At 44.5% G+C, this 15,733-nt stretch overlaps 1 long non-coding RNA gene across 2 annotated transcripts in view; it reads right to left on the reverse strand.

The window, feature by feature from the left end:
* The window catches only part of LOC146867125 (uncharacterized), a 68,952-nt gene extending 53,799 nt beyond the window's left edge, over positions 1-15,153 (reverse strand). The window contains exons 1-3 of one of the 2 annotated variants that reach the window (XR_014961080.1): positions 14,985-15,153; positions 14,598-14,739; positions 3,618-3,702 (exon numbers count right to left, since the gene is read on the reverse strand). This is a non-coding gene — a long non-coding RNA (uncharacterized LOC146867125). The remainder of the gene's footprint in view (positions 1-3,617; positions 3,703-14,597; positions 14,740-14,984) is intronic. The other variant, XR_014961081.1, reaches the window with a different exon arrangement.
* Positions 15,154-15,733: the final 580 nt, after the last annotated feature.

Genomic DNA, 15,733 nt, shown 5'->3' on the forward strand with positions numbered 1-15,733 from the left:
ATGGGGAGGGCCGCCATGTATAAGATGATCACGCTCCCCCAGCTTTTGTACATTTTACAAAACACCTACTACAAACTACCAGATACTATTTTCACTGCCATCAACAGTGAACTATGTCTCCTCTTATGGGACGGAGCTCACCCGCGTATAGCGCTTTAGACGTTGCAGCACAATCCCTATAATGGGGGTCTAGCCTTGCCAGATGTCAGAGCATATCATAGAGCAGCCCATCTTATAGTCATTAATGAATGAAACCATGCACAGGGAGATCACCCTACTTATAGACTGGAACGGCTGCAATTCCAAAATCGCACTCACTTACATAACATATACGGGGGCGGGTGGTGCACGTCTCCTGCCGGCCACCCAACAAGTACTGGCAGCTTGGAAGAGTGCGGAAAGGCAAATGAAATGGGAGGGGAGACCTACGCTGAGACCCCTCTATGGGAGGGTGCTAGATTACCCGAGATACGTAAGCTGAGGGGCTTTAAGAAATGGGACCTCATAGGTATCTCCAAGATAGGGGACCAGTTAGAGGGGGGCTCTCTGGCATCGTTTGCTTCCCTTCAGGCTAAATATCAACTCCATGATACCCAAGCCTACTCCTACCTTAGACTTAAGCATGCCTGGCACGCTGAAGGGTTGGATACTGCGACACTCCCAGAATATCCCCCGTTAGAAGGTAGGCTCCTACAAGAGGAGATCCCGACCCAAGCCATTTCCCTGACATACAAGACACAGATCAACAATATACCAGACAACCTTGGTCCGCTCTGAGCCAAATGGGAACTCACCACTGGTCCACTAGAGGACATTGATTGTGAAGGTGCCCTCATGCACCCACGTGAATTAGCGATTAGATTAAGGTTGCGCCTCATACAATATAAGATCCTACACAGGATCTATTTTGATAGGGCACGCTTGCACGCAATGGGGAGGGCTGACAACCCAGATTGCCTTAGATGTCACACAGAGCGAGGCATATGTATCCACACCCTCTGGGAGTGCAGGCACATTCAAACATAGTGGCATAGGATAGTGAAAGAACTGAATAATATCCTTGGAGCTCAACTTGGCCTGGATGTAAAGTTTCTCTTACTAGGTATCTCCACAGATATTGATCTGCCAAGACATAAGCTCCTATTGGCTAACCTAGGGTTAGTAGTGGCCAAGAGAGATATAGCTAAAGGTTGGGGGGCTCAGCGACCTCCTACATTCGTAGAGTGGAGGTCCAGTATGGATCTGTATATGGTTGCAGAAAAGGTGGTTTACAAGGCGAGAGGGTGCCCTCGCTAATTCCGGAAAATGTGGACACCCTGGATAGAATACTATGACCGGGATCTCGCCACAGAGGATGAAGGAACAGGCCTCACACAAAGCAGGACAGAGACTGGACATTAACAACTGTGACGAATTGCCCACTCTTGACAAATGTATTCGTATTGGGAAAAGACCCTTGTATCTACATCTATATGACACTGGTTTAATCGTGTTCCTCATTGGAGATTCTGCTGCAACGCCTTCTGCTTATGAATATACTTTGCTGCCCACTGTTGTACCTATATCATGCATTAATGATATCTTGTTTCACCTGGATATTTCATTTATTAAAAAATAATACAAAAATATATATTTTTTTAAACAATCTCACCCAAATCTTTCAGAATGTCTGTGGTGAGGGACTGGCCTCTGGGTGAACACCTCTGTTTATGGTCAACGCAGTATGCAGAAGAATCTTGGTCAAATAATAAGTGATATCTGTGGTGTGGTTCTTTATGGAGAGTCCAGTCTCCCACCACACAAATTACCTATTAGTAGGCCATGCCTCTTCTGCACACAGCTTTAACCCTGAACAAAGCTGGGAAATAAAGAGGCCAGTGCCCCAGCAGACACATCACCTATTAGTAAGCTGAGCCTCTTCTAAATAAAGCTTTCATCCTGAACAAAGTTGAGCATGAAGAGGCCAGTCCCTAAACACACACATCACGAATTACTATGGTAAGCCTTTTGTACTTGCACCTTTTGCCCTGAACAAAGTTTAGCCAGAAGAGGCCAGTGCCTTACCTCACACTTCACCTTTTTATAGGCTGAGCCTCTTCTACATACAGGTGTCACCCTGAACAAAACTCAAGATAAATAAGGCTGCCTGGCACCACACAAGTAATCTGCTAGAAGGTTCAGAGTCTCTTATACATATAGATTTTGCCCTGAACAAAGGTCCGCATGAAGAAGCCAGTCCCCTACCACACACATCACCTATTAGTAGGCGGAGCCTCTTCTACATATAAATTTTACCCTGAACAAAACTGAGCTTGAAGATTCCTATCCCCCACCACACACATCAAGTACTAGTACACCAAGCCTCTCCTACATACAGCTGTCACCCTGTACAAAGCTGCATATGAAGGGGTCAATCCCCCACCTAACACATCACTTAATAGGAGGCTAAGCCTCTTCTACAAACAGTTTTCACCCTGAACAAAGCTCTGTATCAAGAGGCCAGTCCCCCAGCACACACATGTCCTATTCATGGTCTCAGCCTCTTCCACATACAGTTGTCACCTTGAACAAAGCTCAGCATGAAGAGACCAGTCCCTTACAACATACATCACTTATAAGTAGGCCAAGCCTCTTCTGCATTCAGCTTTTCCCGTGAACAGAGCTCAACACATCATGTACCAGTAAGCTAAGCCTCTTATCCATACAGCTGTCAGCCTGTTCAAAGCTCTAAATGAAGGGGCCAGTATTCCACTACACGCATTATCTGCTAATAGGCAAAGCCTATTCTGCATACAGCTGTCGTCCTGAGCAAAGCTCTGCTTTGAGCTCTTTCTGGAGAGACCAGTCACTGACCACACCAAAAGTACCTTCAACTTATTACTCCTAAACTGGGTACATTTTAGAAAAAAATATAAAGTGTGAAATTGGTAAAGGTGTACACATATTAAAAAAGATTTTTTATCGTCTCATCCTTGTTCTCCAGGTGTTCAGTCTCTTTGAAAATACCTACCAAAGAGCAGAAGAGGAAGAAGAACAGACATGCATACTATTTTCAATGGAATGAAGGTACAACTCAAGTCGATAGAGAAAAAAGTCAAACGAAAAAAACACAATATTTTTAAGAGTTCTCAGAGGCTTCTTAGAAAATGAATAAAACAAAGAGTTAGTTGTGAAGGTGTCAGAAAGAAGGATGGATCTGCCTCATCGAAAGTAGACCTAAGTAGAACATCTGACGTAGACAATATGATCATTCTTCTGTAAGGAATAAAAAATTCAAGGAAATTCAACGGACGTTCTTTCGCACAAGGGTAGTACATAATATGAAATCAATGAAGCAAGTGATGAGAGGAGCTAGAATTTGACAATCCTCCACAAAATTAGAACTTTGGACAGGTTAGTGTCATGTCTAAAAAAGAAGTGCCAACAAAAGCAGCAAATCAACACATACAACCGTTTCAGCATATTTGAGGGGGAGTGGAAACACTCTTTCAGTAGTAAGGCTTGTTTTAATGAAGAAAGCTACTTTCAACCCAATAGTTTATTGTTTGCAGTTGATTTAGATGACCACTCATATGAGGTGAAACAAGGTATAGCAATACAAAAGATCAAATTAATACCTAGATATACTGATGAAATAAATAGGGATGAACTTTTACAGGTAAGTCCTCCTGCTCCAGTGTATGAGTGGCAGTGCAGCAGTAACTGTAAAAAAGGCAAGAGTCAATTGAGAAGCTTAGGTTATGCCTAAGAGAGATCAACAGTGCAACTTTAAAATTGAAAAACAGAATTTTGTGAACTCTGAATCCCTGTACAGTAAGAAAACTATCCAATCTTCAAGGACTTTCGTGGCTTGCCTAACCAAAGAGAATGTAACAGAACTTTTCAGCATTTTTTTAATGCTATCTGTGGTTCACACCCAAATGTGCAATATAGTTAGAAAGGTTGTATTTTGTGAAAAGTCCAGCTCTTCATTTAGAAGCTTTGAATAAAGCTTGTTAGCATGGCACTCTGTCTGAAGTTACAAATATTTCAGAAGATATTCACTTAGTGTACTTTGGACGAACTTGAAAGTAACTCTGGTGTAAAAGAAGTAAAGTCACCTTGGTGTAAACGAAGTAGTAGTTGAACCCACTAGTTAAGAGAGAATACAGGTATTTGTTTAGACAGCTTTGGCAAAAAATACAGGAATTTAGTGTCACATATGCTGCAATTCCAAACAACTAGCAAACAACAGGGTTATACCCAATTGACCCTATATATACCTGGGTATGGAACAATTATATGCAAACAAAACGTGGTATAAAGGAATAGATATGGAGATTACTTTTGTATAGAGCACACTTAGTTACTCTGTCTCTAGTTTATTAATCTAGAAGGATTTTATCAAAACATTTTAACATTTCTGCATCAAGAATGACATAGAATCAAGAAGGGAACAATAACTCAAAAATACAGATATACACATAAATTGTACATACGCAAATTCCTAACATACAAAAGAACACAAGCAACTTATACATACAAGCTAACCCCTAGAAAAGCACAAATATTTTCTACTAGTGTCCTCCAAATAATTTTAGGACGGACCACTGGGAGATAGTCCAGGAGGTACGCTGCGACTCAGTCAGTTAGTGTCGAACCTTCTCAGCGTACTTGACAGTGAGTCTCCAAACTTTGCTTAATTTATATGACTCCTCCTTCAAAAAAAGGGTCTACGCAATCGCGTTTCGGCCTTACACTTTCCACGGCCTCCTCAGGACAGGGTTAATGCAATAACTGTACACACACTACAAAAAAGAAAAATATACATACACATATAAGGATCAGTCCTCTTGTCTCCACATAAACTTAATCACAAGCAAAGTCGTTGCAGTTCTCCATGCTGCCCAGGGGGAAGGGTGGCCGCTGTCACCAACCAGGTGGCCGAGGAAAGTGTAAGGCCGAAACGCGATTGCGTAGACCCTTTTTTTTGAAGGAGGAGTCATAGAAATTAAGCAAAGTTTGGAGACTCACTGTCAAGTACGCTGAGAAGGTTCGACACTAACTGACTGAGTCGCAGCGTACCTCCTGGACTATCTCCCAGTGGTCCGTCCTAAAATTATTTGGAGGACACTAGTAGAAATTATTTGTGCTTTTCTAGGGGTTAGCTTGTATGTATAAGTTGCTTGTGTTCTTTTGTATGTTAGGAATTTGCGTATGTACAATTTATGTGTATATCTGTATTTTTGAGTTATTGTTCCCTTCTTGATTCTATGTCATTCTTGATGCAGAAATGTTAAAATGTTTTGATAAAATCCTTCTAGATTAATAAACTAGAGATAGAGTAACTAAGTGTGCTCTATACAAAAGTAATCTCCATATCTATTCCTTTATACCACATTTTGTTTGCATGCAATTCCAAACAAGGTATGTGATCTTTTTCATCGTACAAACTACAAAGCACAAACTAGAAAAATGTAATATGTGTGCAAAAACTGAAGCGGAATACCTTATTTAGTGGTATAAACATGCTCTGTATTTAATTGCAGAGGAGGCAATACTGCCTGAACTACACGAGCTGAATGTGTGTGAGAGTATTCTGATCCAAACAGTGCATCCTTCCCAAGCAATAGTGAGAATGCAGACAAAAACTAAAATTACTTCAAGTGAATGAGTGAAAGGTCTCAAAGGAAAAGTTGTGTACCTTCCACTAGATTTTAAAGAGAATGTTGAAACACTTGGGTGTAGATCAAGAGGTAGAGGAAACACTAGTAACTCTGGTAAATGGTGTGGCAATACAGATTAAACAGATATGGCAGGAATTGATTGGTACAAAGAAAGTAAAGAAAGACATAGAAGACCTCAAAAGAAAATATGTTTTACAAAGATGTAGCTGTAGATCAGCATGTAATTCACTGGGCACACCCACTTCAGAGCCTACTGATAGTCAACAGTTTGGAAAAGTAGATTCTGCAGAAGAGATATATGAACAGTACAGTATTTACCCTCCACACTCTAGGAAAGTTAATGGGAGATGCATGAGCATTCTATCAGATGAAACAAGCCAAAGGGGTGTGTGTGGGAAAAGAGTTTAGAAGTTTGCTGCTTTCAACATCTGTTTCCAACAAGAGAACGCAATCGTTATATCCTTGCTTCAGAATGCAAATCAACTAGACTGTACTCTGAAGATCCGCTATTCAGACAAAACATTCCATATCTTTTTCATGTTCTCTTTGAAAGTGAACTCTGTCTTTTATCATATGCTGATGCACATATTGTGTAAACAGGAGGATGATTTCAAAATATGTGTGCAAGATACTTTGTTTATAAAGTCAATGGGATAGATGAGAATCTTGAGTGCAATCTCATGAATCTTGCGATGCGCCAACGTGGAACAAATGAGTACTGGTTCCATCGGCATGGTGAGCTGAAGTTCATTTCTCACAACTTATTTGCACTTACCTGGTTCGTAAATCTTAGCTGGGCAGAGAATGCCTTGGATTATTTGCATGACATCCTCAGAGAAGCTAACTCCTAAATTGTTGCCATCAACTTTAAAACACAGGGTGAATTGTGCTTAGTGGATCCAGCAAATGTTTGGAGGTACTTTGACCATAGTTTTCAAGCTGTACTGCGTTTTATCTGCAACTAATGAAATCTTCCTCTTGCGGAAGTTGTTGACTACTTTTGGAGGAAAGGATATCAAGCTAGAGGTGATCTCCATATTCACGTTACTGTGGGGAAACATTCCCCCCAAATTTGTACAGGATACTCATGTGTCAGCACTGTCCTTCATTGAGCAGTATATAACATGCGATTCCCAATTAGACTGAGAACCAAACCCTTAGGCAGCAGGCATTGTGGTTTCAGACCCATGAATGTAGAAAACACTGTTGTCCCATAAAGCGTACCAACGGAAAATACTACACCAAGTGTTGCTTGGCCTTATATCTCTAAAGGAAGAGTAAACGGTTTCATGTCTGCAGTCAGACATACAGTCACTTGCAAATCTCAAAAAAATACAAACAGCATTTAATGGAGTTGAGGAATCTAAACTTATCAATAACTACAAACCTGTTATTTTGTCTATGTGGAATGCAAACATGAATTTTCAGTTTGTACCTGACAATGTCATTGCCGTTGCTAGATATGTTACTTCTTACATTACAAAGTCTAAAAATGCAGAAATAAAAGAGGTGTAGGAAGAGATTTCAGCAAAGTAGCCTTTAATCAAAGAAGTTGTAAAGCTTTAGCCTGAAGATGCTTTCCTACGTGCAAGAAAGTTGTTATGAGTCATGTGACCGGTTGAGTTTGGCTAATGTACATGGGAAGTCCAAATCTAGCATTTGTATTAGTTTAGCCCTTGCTTCTAATCTTTTGATGAGATTTAATATATTGCACACTGATCCTGATAGCACAGACATTGTTAAAGCAAATATGCTGGACACTTCCCAAATTTAAGTGTTCATTTAGAAAACCTCTGTCTGAATAGTTCAGTTCTATACTTACAGAAACAATGTAGGAGAAAACATTGAAAGTGACAAATGTATTGTCTCTGGGTCTAATGATTGTTTAGTGAGACACAACAAAGCAAGTCTCACCAACCACTGGAAACTATGTTGCCAAAATGCAGGTAAGAGCGAGTTCTGTTAACATTTTGGTGTAAAGAGTCAGAATGACTACTATGAGGATGCTTTAAATGCAGTTCAAGACTAAATTGAATGTTCTGTGTTTCCTACTTATTTGAAAATGTTGACTGATGAGACTCAACAAGAGGAGACAATAGCAACCAAGGTTGTGAAAATGGTTCACAAGGCAGCCAGAGTTCAGGAACTCTTAGTGAAGATCTTCTTGGCCAGCATGTTATTAAGAATGAGGAAGCCATTGCTATGAATGAGGTGCAGAATTCTATGAATCAGGTGAAAGGATCAGTGTATTGACTTGGACAGTTTAGTAGCTCAACTAAATGAAGACCAAATGCAGATTTACCCAGAAATAATTGTATCAGTGGATGATCGAATTCTGCACAATAATTCTGAATGTACATGCATCAAATTCAAGCCTACACTCCACTATGTTAGTGGCAGACAGGCACTGGCAAAGGTTTCCTGATAAAAGTGCTTACTTCATATGCCCATAAAAAGACAGATTGTAACTATTCTTGTGTTGTGACAGTACCCACTGGACTAGCTGCACACAATATAAAAGGTATTACTTTGCATCAACTTAAAATGTTGCAAGTGGAGCATGACAACAAACTGGAGTACCATAAGATTTCCAGTGATGCTTGTCACAAACTCATGAAGTTATAAGGGTTCCTAAAAAAATGAAGATCCTGATTATAAATGAGGTTACCGTGGTTTCAAGCTTAATACTAGCCTTTGTTCTTCTGAGAAGGCAAGAAGTTCTCTGAACGAACTTTTGTACTCTATTTGGAGGGAAACATGTTATAGTGTTTGGGGATGTACCCTGTCAAAGATCAGCCAGTTTTCAATAGACTCCTGAGCAAACAAACTAGAAAATCTTTAGGCAGCGTTGAAAATGTTAACATTTGGTTGAATTCCCAGTACAAAGAATGCAAGAAATATGATACAGCCTGCAGATTTGGAGTATGGAAATATACTGAAGGACACTAAAATAGGAATAGTCTCCAAAAAATCAAAGTTGGCTCTGAGACTCTCAACCCACACCACAAGTCTGCCGCAGCTGTAATAGAGAAGATCATTAAACATTACAAACAGATTGTGTGCCTCATGTCAATATTGGAAGGGTGTGCACAGTTCAATAGTGAAATGCAGATGTTAGAGAAAGAGGACATCATTACCTTACATGTAACTACAAGATGGAGCATCAAGGCCTCCTTTTATCACTATGTCAATCAATGGTAAACTAGCTTGAAGGACTTGAGAAATCAGTGTCACAAACAGGTGGTTTAGAGAAAAATCTAAGGCTCTGTAAAATTTCTAGAATCATTCTGTGTTAGAGTTTGAATGTTGAGGAGGGCTTAGTGAATGGTGCTATGGAAATCAAATATCCCAATAACAGTGATATCTGATAGAGACTTCTAGCTGCGGACTCCTTACCTTAGAATTATCCCCGGGCATCAGACTGGATCCAGAAACCTTTCAAGCAGTACCTCTGTGCACTGGTAGTTGGCATTGTTCGACTTCACCACTCCAGCACGCTGACATCAGTTCTTTTCTTTCAGAGCTAGTCAGTGCAAATCTGGAGAGAGCTACCTCCAGTCATTTTTCGACTACTTTTTTCCTCAACTTTTGTTGAAGCTTTTTCTATAGACGTTCTCTCCTGGTGTGACAAGGATGTCCCCCAAAAATCTAAGGGTTTCAAACCCTGTGGTGCCTGTCACAGGCCACTGTCTGTAACAGATCCAGTTCTGGTTTGTCTTTGGTGCTTTGAGTGGGACAACGACTTGCAAAGACTACTGTGCCATGCACTGAAAGGCGTTGAGGGAGTTCTCCCTGAAGCTCCTTGCCATCTGATGTTGGACAACCCTACAACGATCACGATCCTACTTGCGTGGAAGGTCCCAGAGTCGCTCGTGGAGCTTATCACGACATTTCAAGATCAAAATCTTCTTCCGGTAAGTCCCACCACAAACGGATGAAGTCAAAGCACTCTTCGACTTCACCGTGTAAGCCTTCAGACTACGCACAGGAACACTGACAAAAATCTAGGCCTCACTCCCATGCATTTTCCATGAATCCTGTTTCTGGTTCCACTGCATGCCTTGCAGTGTTTCCGAGCGTTGGAGTGACCCCGCTCAACTCAAGGAATTTTATGAGGCCATGCACCTCATATTTGGGCGTTCCGACCCCACTGGAGCGCCTTCGAGCCCAAAGGATTTGGAGGGAGTACCCACTGGATTTAGACCAGCAGGTTCGCCCTCAGTGCCAGTTGGGCCCCATGGATCTGGGGTCAGATACAGAGCGACTTCTCCTGCGAGAGCTCGACCTTCCGCGTAGTCCACTCCAGTATTGTCGTTCCTGGCACCACTGACCCCATTATAATTTCTGACTCTGACACGCAGCTAAATAGGCCTCACCCAACTCTGACTCTGCTGCCAACAAGGGCCATTCTTCCAATTGGAGACAGTATCTTTTCCTTATGATAGGACTGGAGAGTGAGACAATTGGGAGGGGTCTCAGGACCCTTTCGGTTAAAACCCACTTGAGGAAATTGAGGACAACTGGTACGAGGAACTGGCAGATTCCAGTGGTTTGGGCACCTCATTTGACACTGGATTGGTCTCTCCTCCTGCAAAGGCTATGGAGGAAGGGGCTTCTTTTGCTATGGTGGTGAAAAAAAGGTAGCTGAAGCTCTTGACCTTCTGGTTCTCTCAGTGGCATCAGTGACGAACATCTTGACAGAATTGCTTCGTCCTGGAGTTGCTTCCTCTTAACCGCTCCTTCTATTTAATGAGGTCCTCACTGATCTACTGCTTGGGGCCTGGTCCAAGCCCTGCACACAAGCTCCTGCGCACAGGAGAATTGCCCGCTGCCATCCGCCTGCTCCTGGGGACCCCAGTTTCCTCACCCAGCACCCCACTCTGGAGAACCACCAAGTCTCCACTTCCAGAGTCAACCGTTGGGCATTCCCTGCCACTCCACCGGATAGGGAATCCAAGAGGCTGGATACCTTTGGCAAGACTGTTTTCTTCCATTAACCTAGCACTGCAGTCAGTAAAGACTGCATGTCTCTTGGGCCTGTACACTAACAAAGTCTGGGATTCAGTTACCCAAGTGCTGCTCATGAGGTCCGAGCCGTACTATCACAGGCAATTACAGATGGAAGGGATTATCAAAGTTCACTGTTCACTGCAGTTTGGATATGACCGACTCGCTGGGCAGCACAATTGCATCGTCAGTGGCCTTAAGGAGCCATTTCTGGCTGAGAACTATTGGCTACTCCAGGGATGTTCAAGCTTCCCTTATGGACATGCACTTTGATGGCTCCTGCCTTTTTGGCGAACACGCAGACTCCGCGCTGGAGCATTTTAAGGGCAGTCAGAGCTCAGTAGCTACTGAGCGGATTACTGAATGGGAAATTGTGCAGACATTTGATGACCATAGCAGGGGAGGGACGATAACCAACCCCAAAAGCTGTTGTATTTATATTGCCACTCTTATAAAGGGTGACTATTGACTTGTAATAATACCTGTACCAAGGTTGAATGCGCTGTAATGCCAGGTTTTGTACCGTACTACATTCAATAAAGGCAGGTTTAAAAAAAGAACATCCGGGCTACGGCCAGGTCCTTGGGCCTTTCCATGGCCCATTGCCATCCCCAGTCTGCCTTTTATTCCTCTGTGGCTATAGATGGGGCTACCACAATGTCCTTTTCCTCTCAGCAACCAAGGCTAACACACTTCACGCCTTTTCATGCCCGTGGGTTCCACAGACAACATGGGACTCCTAGCCAGAGGTTGACCTAGTCTGCTACCCCCCTTTCCAGCAACCACAGCCTTCAAACCCATTTAGCTTGCCCACATGCATCATGGGAATCCAGTAGGTGGCAAGATCCTCCATCACCTGCACCGCTTGAGGTCCATACCATCAGACCAATGGGTGCTTCAGATTATCCAGCGAGGTTACTCCACTCCCTTTCTGGAAACCCCACCACCCATGCAACCAATTACGACCGGCTGACGAGGAACATACCTCCCTGCTCTGTCAGGAAGTTCAGGCCCTTCTAGCCAAAGGAGCCATAGAGATGATGCCGGCAACAGAAGCAGGTCGTGATTGCTATTTCCTACTGCTTTCTAGTGCCCAAAACGGACAGAGGACTTCATCCCATTGACCCCTGACCTCCTGCAGTTTAGGAGGTCCCTCAAGACGTGGCTATTTGCACAAGCCTACAACTGACCCCTTCATGTGTAACGCACATAGCTTACTATAGCGCCATGAAACCAATCGGTGTATGTGCGCTCTACAAATCCTTCTTAACATTAACATCCCATTCTAGTCCTGAGCCATCTCAATCCCTTCCTGAAGAATGATAAATTCAAGCTGCTCATGTTAGCTCAGGTCCTGTCTGCCCTCGACCCAGGAGACTGGATGGTAGCACTAGACTTGCAGGACACCTATTTCCACATCCTCGTCCTGCCTGCTTCAGGTGCTACCTGTGGTTCACAGTAGACCACAAGCACTCCCAGTTTGCTGTGCTCCCTTTTGGCCTCACCAGTGCCCCTCGGGTGTTCACCAAAGTGATGGTGGTGGTTGCAGCACATCTCTGAAGGTCGGGGATTTCAGTCTTCTACATCGACGACTGGCTGCTAATGGCGGACTCACCCCAGGCATACCTCTCCCACTTCCAGACTACAACGGACCTCCTGCGCTTTCTGGGGTTAACTATAAACATGCCAAAGTCACACCTTACTCGCTCTGAGGTTTAGTTTTGTCAGAGGTGTTCTGGAAACAGTGCAGTTTTGAGCCTTTCCTCCCGAAAAGCAAGTCTAGGATATTCAGGCTATGATTCAGATGTTTCTTCCTCTACCTTGGATTTGGGTGAGACTGACTGAGGTTGCTGGGCATCACGGTCTCCTGCATCCTGCTGGTGAAACGTGCCCATTGGCCTATGCGGGCTCTGCAGTGGGACCTAAGTTCTAGTGGGCTCAGCATCAAGGGAATCGCTCCGACCTGGTGCAGATATCGGAGGGAACTGCCAAAGACCTGCAATGGTGGCTTAAAAAGCGCAATTGGGTCAGCAGCCGACCCCCCTCCCTTCCCCATCCAGAGCTGACTGTAGTGACAGATGTGTCACTCCTTGACTGTGGCGGCCATATGGGAGCATCAGCGATCAGAGGACTATGGTCTCCGGCGGAGTCCCAGCTCCACATCAACTTGTTGGAGCTGAGGACAATACGACTGGCATTAAAAGCCTTTCTTCCTTTGATCAAGGTGAGGCTAGTGCAGATGTTCACTGCCATTTGGTACTGCAACAAAGAGGGTGGAGAGGGATTGTGAACCATGTGCCATGAGGCTCTTCATCTCTGGACATGGCTGGAATGTCAGGGCATTTCCTTGATGGTTCAACACCTGGCAGGCTCTCTGAACGCCAGAGCAGACAAACTCAGCCGTCAATGCCTAGCAGAACATGAATGGCGGCTTCATCTGAAGGTGGTGCAAGTTTTTTCAAAACTGGGGAGAACCTTGGCTAGATCAATTTGCCACCTCTGAGAACATGCAATGTCAGCAAGTCTGCATGCTGGAGTTTTGGCTCTCGTTTTGAGATGCCTTTCATCTCAAGTGCAGCTCATTTATCCTGTACACCTTTCTGTCAATACCACTCCTGCTCAGAATTCTCAAGAAGATCAGGAACGACCAGGCCCCAGTTGTTCTTGTGGCCCAGGATTAGGCATAGGGAGTGTGGCATCCCAACCTCCTAAGCATGAGCATCGGTCCTCCAATTGGGTTGCCCCTTTGGGAGGATCTTCTATTGCAGCAAAAAGGCAGGATCTAGCACCCGAACCTGTGCACGCTCCCCCTTAATGCTTGTAGATTGAGCGCTGACAGATTTTGACTTTCCCTCTGAAGCCTGCAGTGTCATTCTGGCAGCCAGTCGTCCCTCAACCAAGACAGTATAAAACTGCAGTCTCCAGAAATGTAGACCTCCTTTCTACACCCTTATCCCAAGGTTTACTATTTTCTCTCACTGGCTCAGCAAGGCTTTGCTCTGGGCACCGTCCAAGTTTATAGATAATCAAAAGGAGCTAGCTATTATGTTAAACTCATGTAATGTGTGTCAGAAAAAACAATCGTTTTTTATGAAGGCCCCCACCCACAAACCTAGTTGGTGGCATCGTTCATCATCGGGCCCCACCCAGGGCACCGAGTGTGCCTGGGGTGTGATGCGATGTCTGTTTACAGCGGAGCGGATTTTGTTAAGTGAATGTGCAGTGATGGTGGTAAGGGTGTAGATTTAAATACTGTCCTAATGGTCCCAAAGTCCGCAAGGGTTATTTAATCATGGGCCCTTGGCAGTGTTAAAAGCAAGGCTGTGGATGTGTTTGGAGGTGATTATTGGCTCCCACATCCAGTGTGGTCAACTAGTTTCAGCCAGGCCTTGTATTAATTCTGGCTTTCATCAGGACCTATGTGTGAGTAGCGATACAGTATAGGGGTATACAACAGTGTTTGGAATGCTCCTATGTGACTCACGCGCTAAGGGGCGGTGAATGTAAGAGGATGGTTTTCTCGGTTTATACCTCTGGAAGTAAAAAAAAGGACAAACAAACAGAGAGACATATATAAAATGAGTTGATATCAGGTAGAGCACTAATATTTAGTGATTTCATATCGTCGTGCGTGTGTAAAAATCGGAGTAAATTCCGAGGTGTGTCGGCGAGTGATTCAGATGTGCCGATTGAGAAATATGTAGTACCGTGCTATACATTCAAGCGGCAGAATACATATTGTGACTGCTTTGTTTGAGGGAGACATGAGAAACACATGATTCTTACTGGAGGGGGTTCGGCTATTTGTAACACTCTGGTAATGATTAAAGAAAAGGCGAGTGAGAAAGGACCCCGTCAGTTTCTCGGACGTGACTCCCAGAGGCTGGGGATTGTCACGAATAACCCTCCATCTTACCCACTTACTTCAATCCAGCTCAGGGCCCGCAGCTCAAACCTACTTGGCCATTACAGGAACTCCGTCGATGATCGTAATGGTTTTCGCGGGCTTTAAGTATCTTCCTGAGACCGCAGCTGCAGTCAATTCCCTTGTCAGTGCGAGTAGCGTCTGGGGAAGGAAAGTGTAAAAACAAACAAAGGACAATGCTGCGTAAGTATGTAGTGTTATCGGCGGCTTCTCGTATGTGTGCGTGATTATTAACCTTCCTAAATAATGATGGAGAAGTGCAGTATTAAAAATACATGCCTGGGGGCGTGGCTAGCAGCCGTCGAAAATGGCCACAGCCTAGGGAGGCTCCGGGGTCCACGAAACCTCCCCCGTCAATCCGCACAGTTATCCGGCGGTTTTCTCACCTCAAACAGTCTGCCAGCGATATCCGAAGACTCTGAGTGCCCGTGGGTCCAGGTCTGAAGCCGTTTGAACGATCCCTATGGCATGGACAGCTGGACGACGAAACGGGGCCTGCCACGGCGAGGTGAGCCGGGGACTAAAGTAGAAGCGAAGCCGACTGCGGCGCCTCAACGAGCCAGGCGAATAGAGGCGCGAGGTGTGGCTGGCCAGCGGCGAATGAGAGAAGCTGCATATTCACTCCGATTCCAGACAACATGACACTCATCCCCCCGCAACGTATTTAGCTACATGGCACTGGCAGAAAAGCGGCGGAAGAATAACCACCGCTCCATAGACCCGATGCAACTCCCGCCAGTGCATGAGGCGGGGTTTGTGGAGCGGCCGTACGGGTGTGATACTCGCAACCCCCCACACTTCAAGAAAGGTGAACAAAACATAGCTACGGCAAAATCACAGCCATATAGTAAGCTGGAAGTGCACCTGCAGACTGGGTAATTAACCCTCGCACATCAGCAGGGGGCAAAACAGCGTGGTGAACGACGCCATGTTGACAGGGAGGAAGGGGATCCCTACCAACGGCAATTCAGTCATGACTGACAGTGCGAAAGCCATTCCTTGCGTGTGTATATAAAGTGGGTTCAAGCAGACAGTGCCAGTCTTGGAATATTAAGAGCAGCAGAGTACAGGAGGGACGGGGGTGCAAAACCCGACAGGCCGCTTGGGTTGTAATAACCCTCTGGCAGGTGGCGGT

This window comes from Triturus cristatus, chromosome 1_2, assembly GCF_964204655.1.
Source record: "Triturus cristatus chromosome 1_2, aTriCri1.1, whole genome shotgun sequence".
Lineage (NCBI taxonomy): Eukaryota > Metazoa > Chordata > Amphibia > Caudata > Salamandridae > Triturus > Triturus cristatus.